Source organism: Podarcis tiliguerta, assembly GCF_965153285.1.
Source record: "Podarcis tiliguerta genome assembly, chromosome: 5".
Classification (NCBI taxonomy): Eukaryota; Metazoa; Chordata; class Lepidosauria; order Squamata; family Lacertidae; genus Podarcis; species Podarcis tiliguerta.
This window is the reverse complement of record NC_139538.1, coordinates 75,911,127-75,925,591: the sequence shown is the minus strand read 5'-3', so window position 1 is coordinate 75,925,591 and position 14,465 is coordinate 75,911,127. Positions and strand designations below refer to the sequence as shown.

The 14,465-nt window shown below is 42.1% G+C and overlaps 1 long non-coding RNA gene across 2 annotated transcripts; it reads right to left on the bottom strand.

The window, feature by feature from the left end:
- Positions 1-9,898: 9,898 nt before the first annotated feature.
- On the bottom strand, positions 9,899-14,465 carry LOC310677334. 2 transcript variants are annotated; one of them, XR_014511086.1, is made up of 3 exons: positions 14,086-14,465; positions 11,602-11,733; positions 9,899-10,011 (listed from the first exon to the last, which is right to left on the bottom strand). It is a non-coding gene; the product is annotated as an uncharacterized lncRNA (long non-coding RNA). The 2 variants fall into 2 exon arrangements; XR_014511085.1 differs by having other exon boundaries at positions 9,899-11,733.

The following is a 14,465-nucleotide window of genomic DNA, read 5'->3' as shown; positions in this document are numbered from 1 at the left end:
GTCCCATGGACTGCAAGAAGACCAAACCTATCCATTCTTAAGGAAATCAGCCCTGAGTGCTCACTGGAAGGACAGATCCTGAAGCTGAGGCTCCAATACTTTGGCCACCTCATGAGAAGAGAAGACTCCCTGGAAAAGACCCTGATGTTGGGAAAGATGGAGGGCACAAGGAGAAGGGAGGGGACAACAGAGGATGAGATGGTTGGATAGTGTTCTCAAAGCTACCAGCATGAGTGTGACCAAACTGCGGGAGGCAGTGGAAGACAGAAGTGCCTGCCGTGCTCTGGTCCATGGGGTCACGAAGAGTCGGACACGACTAAACGACTAAACAACAACAATTATTATTATTTTGTTGCATTGCCCACTGTTTATATTTGTTGTTCCATCTTTGTTATGATATTATCCTATCTCCTTGTGCCCTTTACGCTATTGCATATGAATTTTTAAGCTCCAAAACCAACTCTTTTCATGTGGACCTTTACGCATCCAAACTCTTCATAATTTTTTTGATTAGGACAACCTCTAATAGATGCTGTTAACTTTGCCATTTCTGCTGTCAGTTTTCCAGTGATTGAGGGAGGAATATAGAAACACAGACCTGGAAGGGACCCTGCGGATCATCTAGTCTAACCCTCTGCAACACAAGAATATTTAGATGGGGATTGAACCTGCAACCTCTGCATGATCAGCACCATGCCCTAACCAACTTAGCCATCCAAGCTGTCCCCCCTGGTGGCAAGCAAATATGGCTGAAGTTAATTATGAACCAGACATTTGGCCCTTTCAAATTTTTGGTGGCTTGTCTGTGAGGGAGGGGGGTAAATGGAAATGTTTGCAAGTAGAAGGGGACATTTATGTATTTAATGAGAGAGAGAAAGTAATTTGAGAGGAGAGCATTTAGCTTTTCTTCGCCACCATCCGAAACACCAGGATGACCCAGTTTGCTGAAGTAACTGAGGAAGCCAGTCATGCAGTGGCTGAAACCTGCAGCTGCTTTTCATTCAAATGGTTGTTCACAAACAAGCTTGTTTTTCTGAGTTCCATCAACTGTCGTGTCTACCAGCCCATTAGGCTTGGACGTATTTACTGTACTTGGAAACTATGGCAAATTGGACTCATTTAGTCGATGTGCATCTCTGCAATCCCGGGCCCAGTTTTCAGCCTTAAAACATTTTCTACACACACACACACACAAATAAAACCTCATCACAATCTAGCAAATTCCACCTACAATCGAGAACATTGCGGCTATGCCAAACATCACAGATCTTTTGCATCCTCTTTACACGCAAATACCTCAAAGTGATCTCAATCGTTTAAGGGCATTTCAAAACTTAATGGCTGAATATAGACTCCATTTTTTAAAAGAAGCTGTGGATTCAGTTCAAAGCGTACGTGTATTCGGCAGAAATCCGAGCCACGCTCACTTAGGAGAGAAATGTATCGGGATTGAGACCTGAAGCCAAAGGGCATGTCAGATGATGCACCTGTGGGCTGGGCTGTACCATTTCAGAATGAAGGTGGGGACTGCATGTTGGAATCCTCCCCCATGTTAAAAATGTAGCCTTACACAGACAAAACTAGCATGTTAGGGGACAAAGTGCAGGGAAGCTAAGTGGGGGAGTGATGTTGTGGAGAAAGCAGCAGCTGAGGAGAGGGTTACAGCCCACACACCCTCCTGTATCATTTGTTCTGCTCCAAATTGCTCCCCTCTCAAAACAAAACAAAACATAATGCTCTCCAGGGAGAGCCCTTTTTCTTGGACTACAAATCTTACCTAGATGACTACAATTGGTCATCTCAGCTAGCATGAGGGATGATGGGGGTTGTAGTCCAACAGTATCTGAAGAGCACCACATCGACTCTTCCAATTACTGAAACTTTGGCAGTTTTGGAAGGCAAACGATCTTGTAGAAAAGCTTTCGGTCCTAGATGCTACCAAGTAGGTTAGGTTCTTTTTGCTATTTTATTGACAAAGTAACAAACATACATAAATAAGAATTAAAATGCGCACCCCACCACCAAGACCATTCCATTGTAACTTTCCATCCTCCCCAAATTTCAACACCTCTTGCGATGCTTTGACCCCTTTCCGTTTTAACAGTACAAATTCTACAAACACCCTCCACATCTCCTCAAAATCATTTCTCCTGCATATTCCTGGTCTTACTTTAATGGCACATGTCAATTTATCATCAATAGCTATATCCCACACCTCTTTATACCATTCTTCCGCTTTATATTCTGCCCGCCCCTTCCACTTCCTAGCTATCATAATTCGTGCAGCTGTCAATAAATTTGTGAGAGAGTCCTTCATAGCCTACGAATCTTCCACCCTGTCGTAAATTGATGATAATGCTACTTCTGGACTTTGGGTCAGCTTTAACCCAGTGATTTCTGTTATCTCCTTAAACACCCTTTGCCAAAAAAATTGTACATATTTACACCACCACCACATGTGAACAAAATTTTCAGTTTCCTGGCATCCCCTCCAACATAACATCAAATATTCCTTGTTTATTTTATTTAATCTGACTGGTGTTAAGTACTGGTGTTAACTACTTCTGAAGGCCAATGCATTTTTCTATTCTGTTTTTATTCTATTGCCTTTGAAAACTGCCGAAACTGATATCAGGGCTCTGTTGTCCCCATCTGCCCACATCATGTGTTTTGCTGCCACTGCTTGGCATTCATAGGCCTGCCCGTCCCCCTGTTGATTTTTTGGGGGGCCTGGCACTCTTGGTAGGACCAAGCAGGTGGATCTAGACACCTTTTTAATTAACTGCAGTGTCTGGACCTAGTATTGTGGGAAATTAAAGGGGTGCCACCATATCGAGGAACCCCAGTGGTGCTCACTGACAGAGGAAGGGGCCTACAAGAATCTCTCTCAGAAATACTAAAATATATAAAGTGACTGTGATGAGTGAGAATCGTTCAGTGAGAAAGTAAAACCACCAGGCTCTGTTATTTCTGTCAATGTTTCCATAGTATTTCTCCAGCTTTCCCTTTTTTTTGAAAAAGTTATTTCTCCTGTTGCGGTTTCATCAAATTTGCACACACAGGAGACCAGGGAGGGCACAAATTGTTGTTAGATTACCCTAAAAGGCCATGCTGGAAAGCCAGAGGGTTGGGTTGCAAAGGAAAGCCAGCAGAATGCTGACATGCTGCTTTCTGAGCAGCTTGCTATTAACAAAGCAAAGCCCGCCATTTCAATGGTCCTCTCGTTAGCACGGTGTTCGCCTGCCGTCATGTGCTAAAAGTGCTTTTGATGATAAATTTGCTCTGCTGGCCTAAGCAGATTTTGGTCTCAGAGGTACACTTTCCATCATTGATGAAATTGAAATTCGATGCAGTCGGCATTGTACAAGGGGGAAGGGCTCTGAGAGGCAAAACTACTCTCCCAAAGAGAGATTGCAAACACAGAGCCTCTGTTTGCAAAGTGTCTCCTAAACATGTTTCGGTGGTTTCAAAGCTATTTATTAAAGGGACACTTTATTAAAGTGGCAGCGATTAAGTGCACCATTTGGGACAGGGTTATATCAATATGTATTGCTCATTAATTGAAGGCTGGGGTATTGCCCATCATGCACCAACTAAGCAGAAATAAGGAGGAACAGGCTGGACCAAACATTCCCTCGCATGTGTTCTCTAGCATTACAAGGAATGTTGTACTTGACTGCCTCTCATGGATCACATCCCAAAGCAGCTAGGGCAGATGAAGGTATCCCACTCTGCTGCTGCATATGCACCATGGTGTTTCTTCTCTCTGAGTTTTTCCCAGCAATTATTCCTCCTCTGGTCACTGTTATGGATACATGACCTGCCTGTCTGTCTTTGAGTACTGCAAGCGCAAGGTTGATGTCGCCAGGCTTCACATCATGGTTGCAGACATCTTTGTAATGCAGAGTTGGTCTGTCAAGGGGTCTGGTGCCTGAAGCCAGCTACCTGCTGAGCACATCCTTGGGATCCTTCCATTCTGTGGACATGACCAAGCCAGTGTAGATGTCGCTGAGACAGGACTGCAAACATGCTGGGAATGTGGGGTTCGGAGAGCACCTCTTTCTTCGAGATTCTATCCTGTCGTGTGATGTCAAAATTCGTCCTGATGCAGCGCAGGTGGAAGGCAAAATCAAATTTAACCTGAATTTGCCAGTATGATTGAATCCCACCTGAAAATAGTCATAGTCCAGAATTGACCTTGGTTCTTATTCTTTGCATGCGTCAGTTCCGCATCTCAGCAAGCAGAGGTTAGGTAAGGTAAAGGGGTAAAGGGACCCCTGACCATTAGGTCCAGTCGTGACCGACTCTGGGGTTGCAGCGCTCATCTCGCTTTATTGGCCGAGGGAGCCGGCGTACAGCTTCTGGGTCATGTGCCAGCATGACTAAGCCGCTTCTGGTGAACCAGAGCAGCACACGGAAACACCATTTACCTTCCCGCTAGAGCAGCATCTATTTATCTACTTGCACTTTGACGTGCTTTCGAACTGCTAGGTTGGCAGGAGCAGGGACCGAGCAACGGGAGCTCACCCCATCGAGGGGATTCGAACCGCCGACCTTATGATCGGCAAGTCCTAGGATCTGTGGTTTAACCCACAGCACCACCCGCGTCCCATAAGCAGAGGTTACACACCACTATAAGTGAATTTCCTTTTTCTTAAGGTGAGGGAGCTGAAGGGTTCCTAAGAACATTGGACTGAGAAAATATGTAATATTCCCCTGTCTTCTTTGTGCTTCTCTCAAAGCTTCACCTTCTGTGATCTATATTGAACTGAATATTTCTGAATCAATCCTACCCAAGGCTGTAGACTTAATTAATGAGCTGTTCTAGTGCAGTTTTATATTTCTTATTTTGTTGCTCTTTTTTGTCTTAGTTGTTATCTGTCTGCTGAAAATGTCAGTCTACATAAAAATTAATCAGTATTGTAGTGTGCATTTATTCCAATATATGTATTTTTGTATGTTGTCTTGTCCAGTATACAATTTTTGCTTGCTTCTTTTCAAATTTCCTTCCTTCCTTCCTTCCTTCCACTTTTCACATGGAGAAATCTGTCCCAAAGCAACTTACATCATGTTTTCTGTTATTTTCATGTATGTAAGCCACTTGTTGTACACTTTCCTCATGTATACACATGAGGTACACATTGTTTTGGTTGGAAAAGTGCACCACAAAATTCAAAGTGGTGCAAATTCCAAAAGATGCCTGCATTTTCGTTTGGACGTTCTTTCAGGAATTAACAATCAGATAGGTTTGCATTAAAATCAGAATTAAATATTCACTCTGTTCCCTTGTGGGCATGCTTTTCATGTTAAGGCTAGGGAAGCCCCTGCCTGAAACCCTGAAGAGCTGTTGCCAGTCAGAAAAAAACAACAACCAGAATTGAACTAGATGCAGAAATGATCTGCCTTGCTTTAAGGTCACTTCCTATGTTCCTCCTAGTGTAGAATAAAAATGTAACATGATCGAGGATTTAGGCATAAATCAGTCTCTTTCAAAATGCCTGGAAGGTGCATTTGAGCAATCTTTTTGACAGGTGGGTCACATGTCAAGTCCAAACCATAAAAAGTAACACTCTTTAAACTTTTAAAGTGGAGAGAACGAATGCAACTGACGGGGCAGAGGTGAAGACCCATAGCGTACCCTATGGTCAAATAAAGAAGACACAAATACGGAGGGCTGGGAGCAAGGCTCCCCATCATTTAGGTAAGTCCTAAATTTGGCCTGCGGCAAACAGATTAGTGAATCAGGAGTGAGGCCTATTCTTGCATTCTCCATCTATGAATTCCTTTTACCCTCTTCAGTCTAGGGCTCATGTCAGCACTGCTGATAGATAGATAGATAGATAGATAGATAGATAGATAGATAGATAGATAGATAGATGATAGATAGATAGATAGATAGATAGATAGATAGATAGATAGATATGTAGATAGACAATAAATCTCACAATCTTGACCCAGCATGACCTTGGGCTCCTGCCAAGATTATCTTTGCCACAGATAGGCAGGCACATTCAATTATTGATTGGTGTCACTGTTCTCATAGGGAGCTGGCAGGGAACGAAGAGCTGCATTTCCTGTTTTCCAAGTGATAATTGCTATTCTGTTATTATGCATGCTTGAGAGCTGATTTATAATGCACACAGTGCTTGCTAAGGTTGCTTCAATGAGGAGTGGATAAAAATCCTATCTTTTACAAGCCTTCTGGGAAGAGCTAATTCAGCCAGGTTGTTCATGATTTACGATCCCTTATCCTAATCGGCTTTCCTGACGAGTCTGGTGTTAAGATACCATTAGGTAGGTAAACACAAAAAGTGTGTGTGTGTGAAAAGGAGAAGAGGGAGTGAGAAGACAACGAACAAAAATTAACTGTTTACCGTGGTGAGGTTTGCATGACGTTGCAATTTGTGGAAGCAGCCTATCAATATCAGAAACCCCCTTGGATCAGACTGAATCCAGTATTCTTTCATCTTCAGAAAGTGTCTCTCTTCATCTGACCCACTCTAATGTCCCTCAGTTCAGTACCTCATCTGCAGCAAAGAGTAGGGTTTTCTCCATGTTTATCCCAATGTTATGAATAAACTTAGAATCATAGAATCATAGAGTTGGAAGAGACTACAAGGGTCATCGAGTCCAACCCCCTGCCAAGCAGGAAACACCATCAAAGCACTCTTGACATATGGTTGTCAAACCTCTGCTTAAAGACCTCCAAAGAAGGAGACTCCACCACACTCCTTGGCAGCAAATTCCACTGTCGAACAGCTCTTACTGTCAAGAAGTTCTTCCTAATGTTTAGGTGGAATTTTCTTTCTTGTAGTTTGGATCCATTGCTCCGTGTCCGCTTCTCTGGAGCAGAAAACAACCTTTCTCCCTCCTCTATGTGACATCCTTTCATATATTTGAACATGGCTATCATATCCCCCCTTAACCTCCTCTTCTCCAGGCTAAACATGCCCAGCTCCCTTAGCCGTTCCTCATAAGGCATCGTTTCCAGGCCTTTGACCATTTTGGTTGCCCTCCTCTGGACACGTTCCAGTTTGTCAGTGTCCTTCTTGAACTGTGGTGCCCAGAACTGGACACAGTACGCCAGGTGAGGTCTGGCCAGAGCAGACACAAACTTTCTCCAGTACACACCTGTCTACTCCTCCCTCCAAAACTTTTTTTATTATATACTTTTTATTCACTTTTACAATATACATTTGAATTCAAACAATCATAAACATAAACATATAGGATCCCTGAATCCTTAGACTTCCCTCCATGGGTTCCATTGTCAATCTTTTTTATACTGCATCATATAATTTCTCTATTTTTCTTAAAAATCCATATTTACCTTAGTTTTTCATACATTACAAGTGTTACTATAATCCTGCCAAAGTTTTTAGTTGTTTACAGTCTTCTCTTAAATAACTTATAATTCCCCCCCCCCCATTCCTTATGAAAGTTTCTACCTTCTTGGTTTCTGATTTTTCCGGTCATTTTCACCATTTCAGCGTTGTCCATCATCTTTATCAACCAAAATATATTTTTAAAATTGTCCAGTAACACCTTAGGGACCAACTAAGTTTGTTCTGGGTATAAGCTTTTGTGTGCATACACACTTCTTCGGATACACTGAAACAGAAGTCACCAGACCCTTATATATAGTGGGAGGGTGGGGGGTGGGGGTTTCTCAGGAGGGTAGTAGGAGATGGGTGATTGACTCAATGGGTATGGTAAACCTGTTAACGACTGCAATTAGTCCTACAGGAAAAAGCAAGGGATAGTATGCAGATGATTAGCATATGTAATGAGACAGGAATTCATCTCTGGTTGGGAGTTTATCTTATTTCCATCTCTGGGGCACTAGTATCCAGGCTGCTGTCGTCACATACATGAATAATCTTTTCTGCTCCTTTGGTTTTTCTGCATCCAGAATTCTTAGTAGAAAACCTTCCAGTTTTTTCACAAATGTTATTTTAAACATTTTTTTCAACTCATTATATATCATTTCCCAGAATGCTTTTTTTATTTTGCACATCCACCACATATGGTAGAAAGTGCCTTCCTTCTCCTTACACTTCCAACATACATTTGAAGCAGTTCCATACATTTTTGCTAATTATGTAGGCGTTAAATCTCATTTTCATATAATTTTCATTCAGCATGCAGCATGCTGTAAATTTTAAGTCTCCCTCTGGACCTTGACATATTTTTGTAGGGCCCACTTTTCTGTATAGGGCAATAATGTCAAAATTACTTTAACTGACATTTCCAGATGTATTTAACAAGTGGGATGAGGCCAAGCCCCAGAGAGGAGCTGCTAGCCATTGAAGTTATGCTACTGCCACATTTGGCTCCTCACGGTATCCTGGTGTCATGCACATGTCATTAGCATCCCAATCTTCTGTGCAAGTTGGCGCTTCTGCCCCCAGAGGTTGCTGAACTCCAACTCCCATGATCCCTGTCCATTGGCCGTACTTGCCGGGGCTGATGGGAAACGAAGTTTAACAGTATCTGGAGGGCTTTGGGTTCCACATTTCCGCTTCAGAAGAAGCAGAAAGGCATAGAATTGCCTCCTTTCCTCTACACCCAAAAGGCAGCTTTTGAGTTGGCCACAGAAAGCCCTTTATTTCCTCCTCTGCAGAGTGTGGTGGTTGCTCAGGAGAACAGGAGAAAGGGAAGGAATTAGAAACCAGAAGCAACAACATGAATCTCCCCCCTACCCTACCCTACCCCACCCCCTTTGCCTGACAAAATGGCCTTCGTGATGATGGGGAGTGAGGGGAAAGCAGAGGGGTGGAGTTCAGGGACAGTCTCAGATTATCCACCCTTCCTGTTCCCCATTTTTTGTCCACTAATTCAGAAATTGATTCAGGGCATGGTGAACAGTCCCTGTGTTGGCCCAGGGTGGGTTGCAGTTTGGGGTACCATTAAAGGCAACTACTGTAATGGTCAATTATTTGGTTTATCATTACATTTTTTCATTGGGGCACTTCTTGGATTTTATTCTTCAGACACCTACATGTCTTCTGCCAGCTTTCCACCCCTGCTTTTTCAGCACGATGGGCCTTTAATTAACCATCATTATCATAAATGTACACACACACCCATCAAGATAGCAACATTCTGAAGTGAAAGCAGGTTTGTTCCTAGAATTCCTCAGTTACTTACATCCTGATTTGTCTTTATTATTATTATTATTTTTCAAAATCCATTATGGTTTTATAGAAAGGGTAAGTTTACGCTCAATATATTTCCCACTGCACAAAGCAACTGATTTATCATATAGAATGAAGCACCCTCATGATACCATCTGCTTGAGGTTGTAGAGTAATTGTTTTTGAATGTGTCTGAGTTGTGCAGTTTTGTGAATAGTGTGTTTGTTGTTTGTAAATTACAGGTCACCTTGAAGAGCAATTGCTTAGCTGTAGCAGCTTTGCAACCTCAGTTACAGGCTGGAAATTTAGGCCTAGACTATCGATACTCTTAAGTGATACCCCAGGCATCCCTTCTTTATCTCTCAAATGAGGGTGTGGAGTCTGCTTGCGTCCCAATCTTTGTTGCATTCGTTGTACGTAGTAAACTGCCTGTTGCATGCCAACTCTCAAATGCTGTCAAATACGAGGTACCGGTGGTTTTTAAACCTTTCCCTTTGCAACCTGAAAGGTATCACTGGAGAATATTTGACCTGAACATCTGCAAAGGAGAAGAATTTTAGAAGCAAATTGTCTCTTTCATCTATGCTAAGTACCAATCCTTTATTTCTTGTTCAATCAAAATACCTTCCAGCGTTATAATTGGCCTTGTGACCTTTTAGTGCTTCTTTTAAGAATACATTCTCTTCCTCTCTGGTGATAAACAGATTATCAGAGGGTTAAAAGCAAAACAGGCAGTGACTCTGAAATAAATGCACTATAGGAGGGCAAGCATGGGAGACTTTAATTGGATAGCAAGTGAACAGAAATATGGAGCCTGAGCTGGATATTTTTGCTGAGGGTATTTTGGATGAAAGCCTTTGGCAAATACATGAATCTGTAGGAAAAAGAGAGAGAGCTTTATTTCTCCCATCTCCTGTCTTTGATGCCCCCTATCATTAGTTCCTTAAGGAACCAAGGCAGGTGGGCCTGACACAGTTTGAACTGAACTGATTATGCTGAAGTAATTGCGCTTGGATTTTGTGTAATGCAATTAGCATCTGCTTAAAGATTTTCTCTCTCCTCGCTGCATCCTGAGGAGGGTCCAAAATGGCAACTGCAGAAACGCTCCCCGCTCCAGAGAAGTCATCCTAATTGTAACAACTGTTTTGGAACAGAGCTCCCGTTGCTTTTCTTAAGCGTTTTGAGAACACCTGAAGGCACCTAGCTGACTCAAATGTTACCTTTGAAGCCTAAGAACGGCTTCCCTGCGGTCCTGTTCCTCATCCAAAATGCATGCTTGCAAGTGATGGAGACACGGTCCAAAATGAACAAGATCAGAGACTGGATCTCATTGACCTGTCACTAATCTATTTAGAATTGGATGTAGGTATAATCAGTGCTTTTTTCTGGGGGTACGCATACCCCTAAACATTTTGTGAATCTCTGTACTTTTGTCCATTTACTGTGTTTCTTTTCCCTGATTTGAACTATAAAATGGTGATTTTCTTGAGTCAAAATGAGAGTACCACTAAACATTTTTTTAAGAAAAAATGCACTGGGTATAACACAAAAGGGGGGTGTCATACATTGATGGCGTGTGTGATCCACACCCTGCAAAAATGTTGAAGATAGTCTTAAATTCTTGTTTAATAACATTCACCATGTGTGACCCTGGGTGAGTTACTATCTTTCTGCAGCAGTGTTCCCATCTAGAAAATGGAAAGCATTTGACAACATTCAGAGAAGGTTATAATGTGGTCTTGGTGTGATATAAGTCCCTCCCCTCCACCACATACAGTACCTGCCCTCAACATGAGCCATGGCCGGCTCACCCATGAGGCAAGGGGAAGTGACTGCCTTGGGTGGCAGGATCCACAAGGGCAGCAGATTTGGCCTCCACAGAAAGCATTGCCTGCTGCCCCCACTCAAAGAGATAAATAAAGGCCAGTCTGAGGCTCTTTCCATTTCCCAAGAAAAGTGAAGGAAATGTTTTGGCTGATTAGTGATTCCGTTCAGTCAAATGCATTTTAGTGTGCGGCTTGAAGTCAAGGTATGGCAGCTTCGGATGAAAGCATCTCTCCTAATCAGCATGGACACCTCTCTTATTCTTTTCATGTCCTTGTTCTTGATATCGTCTTACCGGTTTCCAAATAACCTTCCCACTTCACAGGCTCCCTGCAGGGGATCCCGACTGTTTTGTCTCCTGTCACTTTCGATCATTAGTTTTTGAGAAAGCTTGGATCCCTGATACTCTTGGAGAATCCCTCTGTATGTTTGACCTAAAGTTCCATCACAAAGCGCCAACAAACTGATTACACATCTTAATTGATCCAGGCGACAAGCCGGTATTCACTTACCTGGGAAGAAATCCAATTGAACTCAGTGGGGCTTAATTCTAAATGGACATGTCTAGGATTGCAGTATGAAAAAAACCCCAACAACCCCGAAATCATTTGAAAAACTGAATCCTCCTAGGAAGTTCTACCTGCGTGGCTTGAATCCTTGAATCCTGTTAGCAAAGTACATTAGGATCCCACAGGATTCCCCTTCTGATTTCTGCAGCTTCAGCTTACTTCGTTTGCCTTTCTTTTTCTGAATCTTGTGCACATTTGTATTTCTGCACACATTGGATTACGCAGCAGTGGGAGGGGGGAATGGAAGAAGCAAATATTAACATATATTAACAATATTAATATTTCCCCATTGAAATTTTCCACATAAAATTCAGAGTTGAATTTTGAAAGGTAATTTTTTCTTTTAAAATTTAGTATTCGGGGCACATGGGCACCTCTTGAATATTTTGATTTGGGGAGAGTCCAAAAATGAAAACTCAAAAGCTCTCAGCTGACAAATGTTAACTATTAAATATTAACTTGCAGGCTGTCAGCTCTCAAATCTAACAATGTTCACCACCTAGCCGCTCCAATGAAACGTTTAACACGATTGCATGCTGCAAATAGATCCCGTATTCTGAGGTGGACCAAATGTCCCTTAGATCACCTGCCATTTGCATGCTGTGGTGATCCGTCAAATAGATAAATACCCTGACCACTGCTTCCAAAACCACCTTCCCAGTGCAACAATCCTTTTTTTTAAATAAGAGGCTATCTGTGTGAACTGGGTATCTCCTTTATAACAAAAGATCAGTATCATTAAGGAAGAATAGGCAACCTCTTAAATGATGGACCACGTAGATCAGAGAGAGAGAGCTTCTATCACCTGTGATCAAAACAATCTCTTCTCCCTTATCAGACTATCATCTATGCCCTGACAATGCTGGAGGTTTGGCAGATGGGACAAAGGTAAGGGTCTTCTCTGTGATCCCATCTAAATAGTGGCACTCTTTATCCCATCACAGCAGATGTTTCTGCTTAGGGAGGCTTTACCAGTGCCAATGTTTTGTCCAATGCCTTTGCTTTATCTACTGCACCTATGACTGTTTTTATTAGAGACAGTGTTGTTCAGTGGTTAGCGTGCCAGACTAGACCCTGGGAGACCAGGGTTCAAATTCCCACTCGGCTATGATGCTCACTGCCTCTCAGCCTAACCTACTTAACAGTGTTGTTGTTGGGAATTAAATGAGGAGACAAAGAATGGTGTATGTCCCCTTGAGCTCCTTGGAGAAAAATGTGTGAGTGAAATGCAAGAAATAATAATTAAAACAAAGATTATTTTGCTTTTGTTATATTATTATATTATTATTTGTGGAATATTTTGTTTAAATTATTTTTAATGGTGTGTAAGCTCTAGAAGTGTGTGACATACATCTTTATATAAATAAAAACCAGTTTGCACACCCGTTGCCATATACTGTCAATTGTGGCAAAGGACTTTATACCATTGCATGCAATCAATCATCAAATATTGAAATCAAACACAGTTGTGTGTCAAATGCCAGTATCCAGTATTGAATGAATGTTCTGTGAATATGCAGAGAATATCTGGTGAACGTTTGAATTTGATCATGACTCCCGCATTTTGGATTTTCATCTCAGCCATAGAACTTAACAGCTTTGGATCAGGCCATTTATTACAATCTATAAATAGGGCCTTTTGCATATTTCATGCAGCTTAATTACATTGCAGCACCTTGAGGTTTTGACTCCACCTCTAGCTTTTAATTTGAGGTGGCACATAGCTCACGAGGATTTAAAGGTGACCACGAAGACACAGCAACTGTCACTTTAAAAACCCATTTCATTTTGTATTTTAGGGGAGACTTTTCATTACACCGAAAGGGCTAGCAGCTTGTCCATGTGACCCTCCCGTAGCAGAGGTTCCATGTTGTCTGCCCGAGATGTATTAGATAGTTAACAGTAAAGGTCACTCGGCACTTATTAACATTAGAATCTCATTTAGGTTCCTTGGACCCTACGGGCATTTTAAGTATTCACAATGCAGTGGCCTCATGCTACAATGGTGAGTGCCTTTAGAAACTGGCAGTATTGCATTGCTCTCTCTGAAAGATAATAATAGCTCCGAAAGGTTGCACACTCTTCATCGTGCATGTAGATCAACTCTGATGCTATTGGCACTGCAGTTAAGTTTTATCCATATTTCTTCTCCTACTAAATTATCTGGGCTGTCCAGTGAGCTGGGGGAAGATGTGGCATATGCTGTTCTGTATAGAAATGTTGGTTTAACTCTTGTCCAATATACATTCATTTTTTTCAAGTGTTTGGCCTGTTAAAGATGAAGGTTAAATTCAAACTGATGGCTAATTGCCATATCCATGCCCCCTCATTTGATGACTTGCATATAGTCTCTCAGAAAGAACATCATATCACGACAAACACAATGGCAAGTCAAATCACTTGGATTGTATTTAGCCATTGTATTTACAGTGAGAAACCAAGCCCACCTAATGATGGAACGAAATAGGATTATTTAATAGCTACTCAGTAAGAGAGAGAGAGAGAGAGAGAGAGATCAACTATAAGTTAACAGCCGCCTCGTTCAAAACATTCACCTGCTTTGTCTGTGACTATGGACCGCTCTGTAGATTCCTCTTCAAATCCATCATAAACCCCCAAGCCAAACTACAACTTCCAGGAGGCAATACAACAATCTATGTGCACATGACACCATCAATATGCATGCCCTAAACTAGTGAGCCAGGAGAGAATGATCAGAATATAAATATTTTCCAAACACTCACTAAGAAAAGGTAAAGATAAAGGACCCCTGGATGATTAAGTCCAGTCAAAGGTGACTATGGGGTATGGCGCTCATCTCACTGAGGGAGCCAGTGTTTGTTCACAGACAGCTTTCCGGGTCATGTGGCCAGTATGACTTAACTGCTTCTGGCGCAATGGAACACCATGACGGAAGCCAGAGCAGATTCAAACC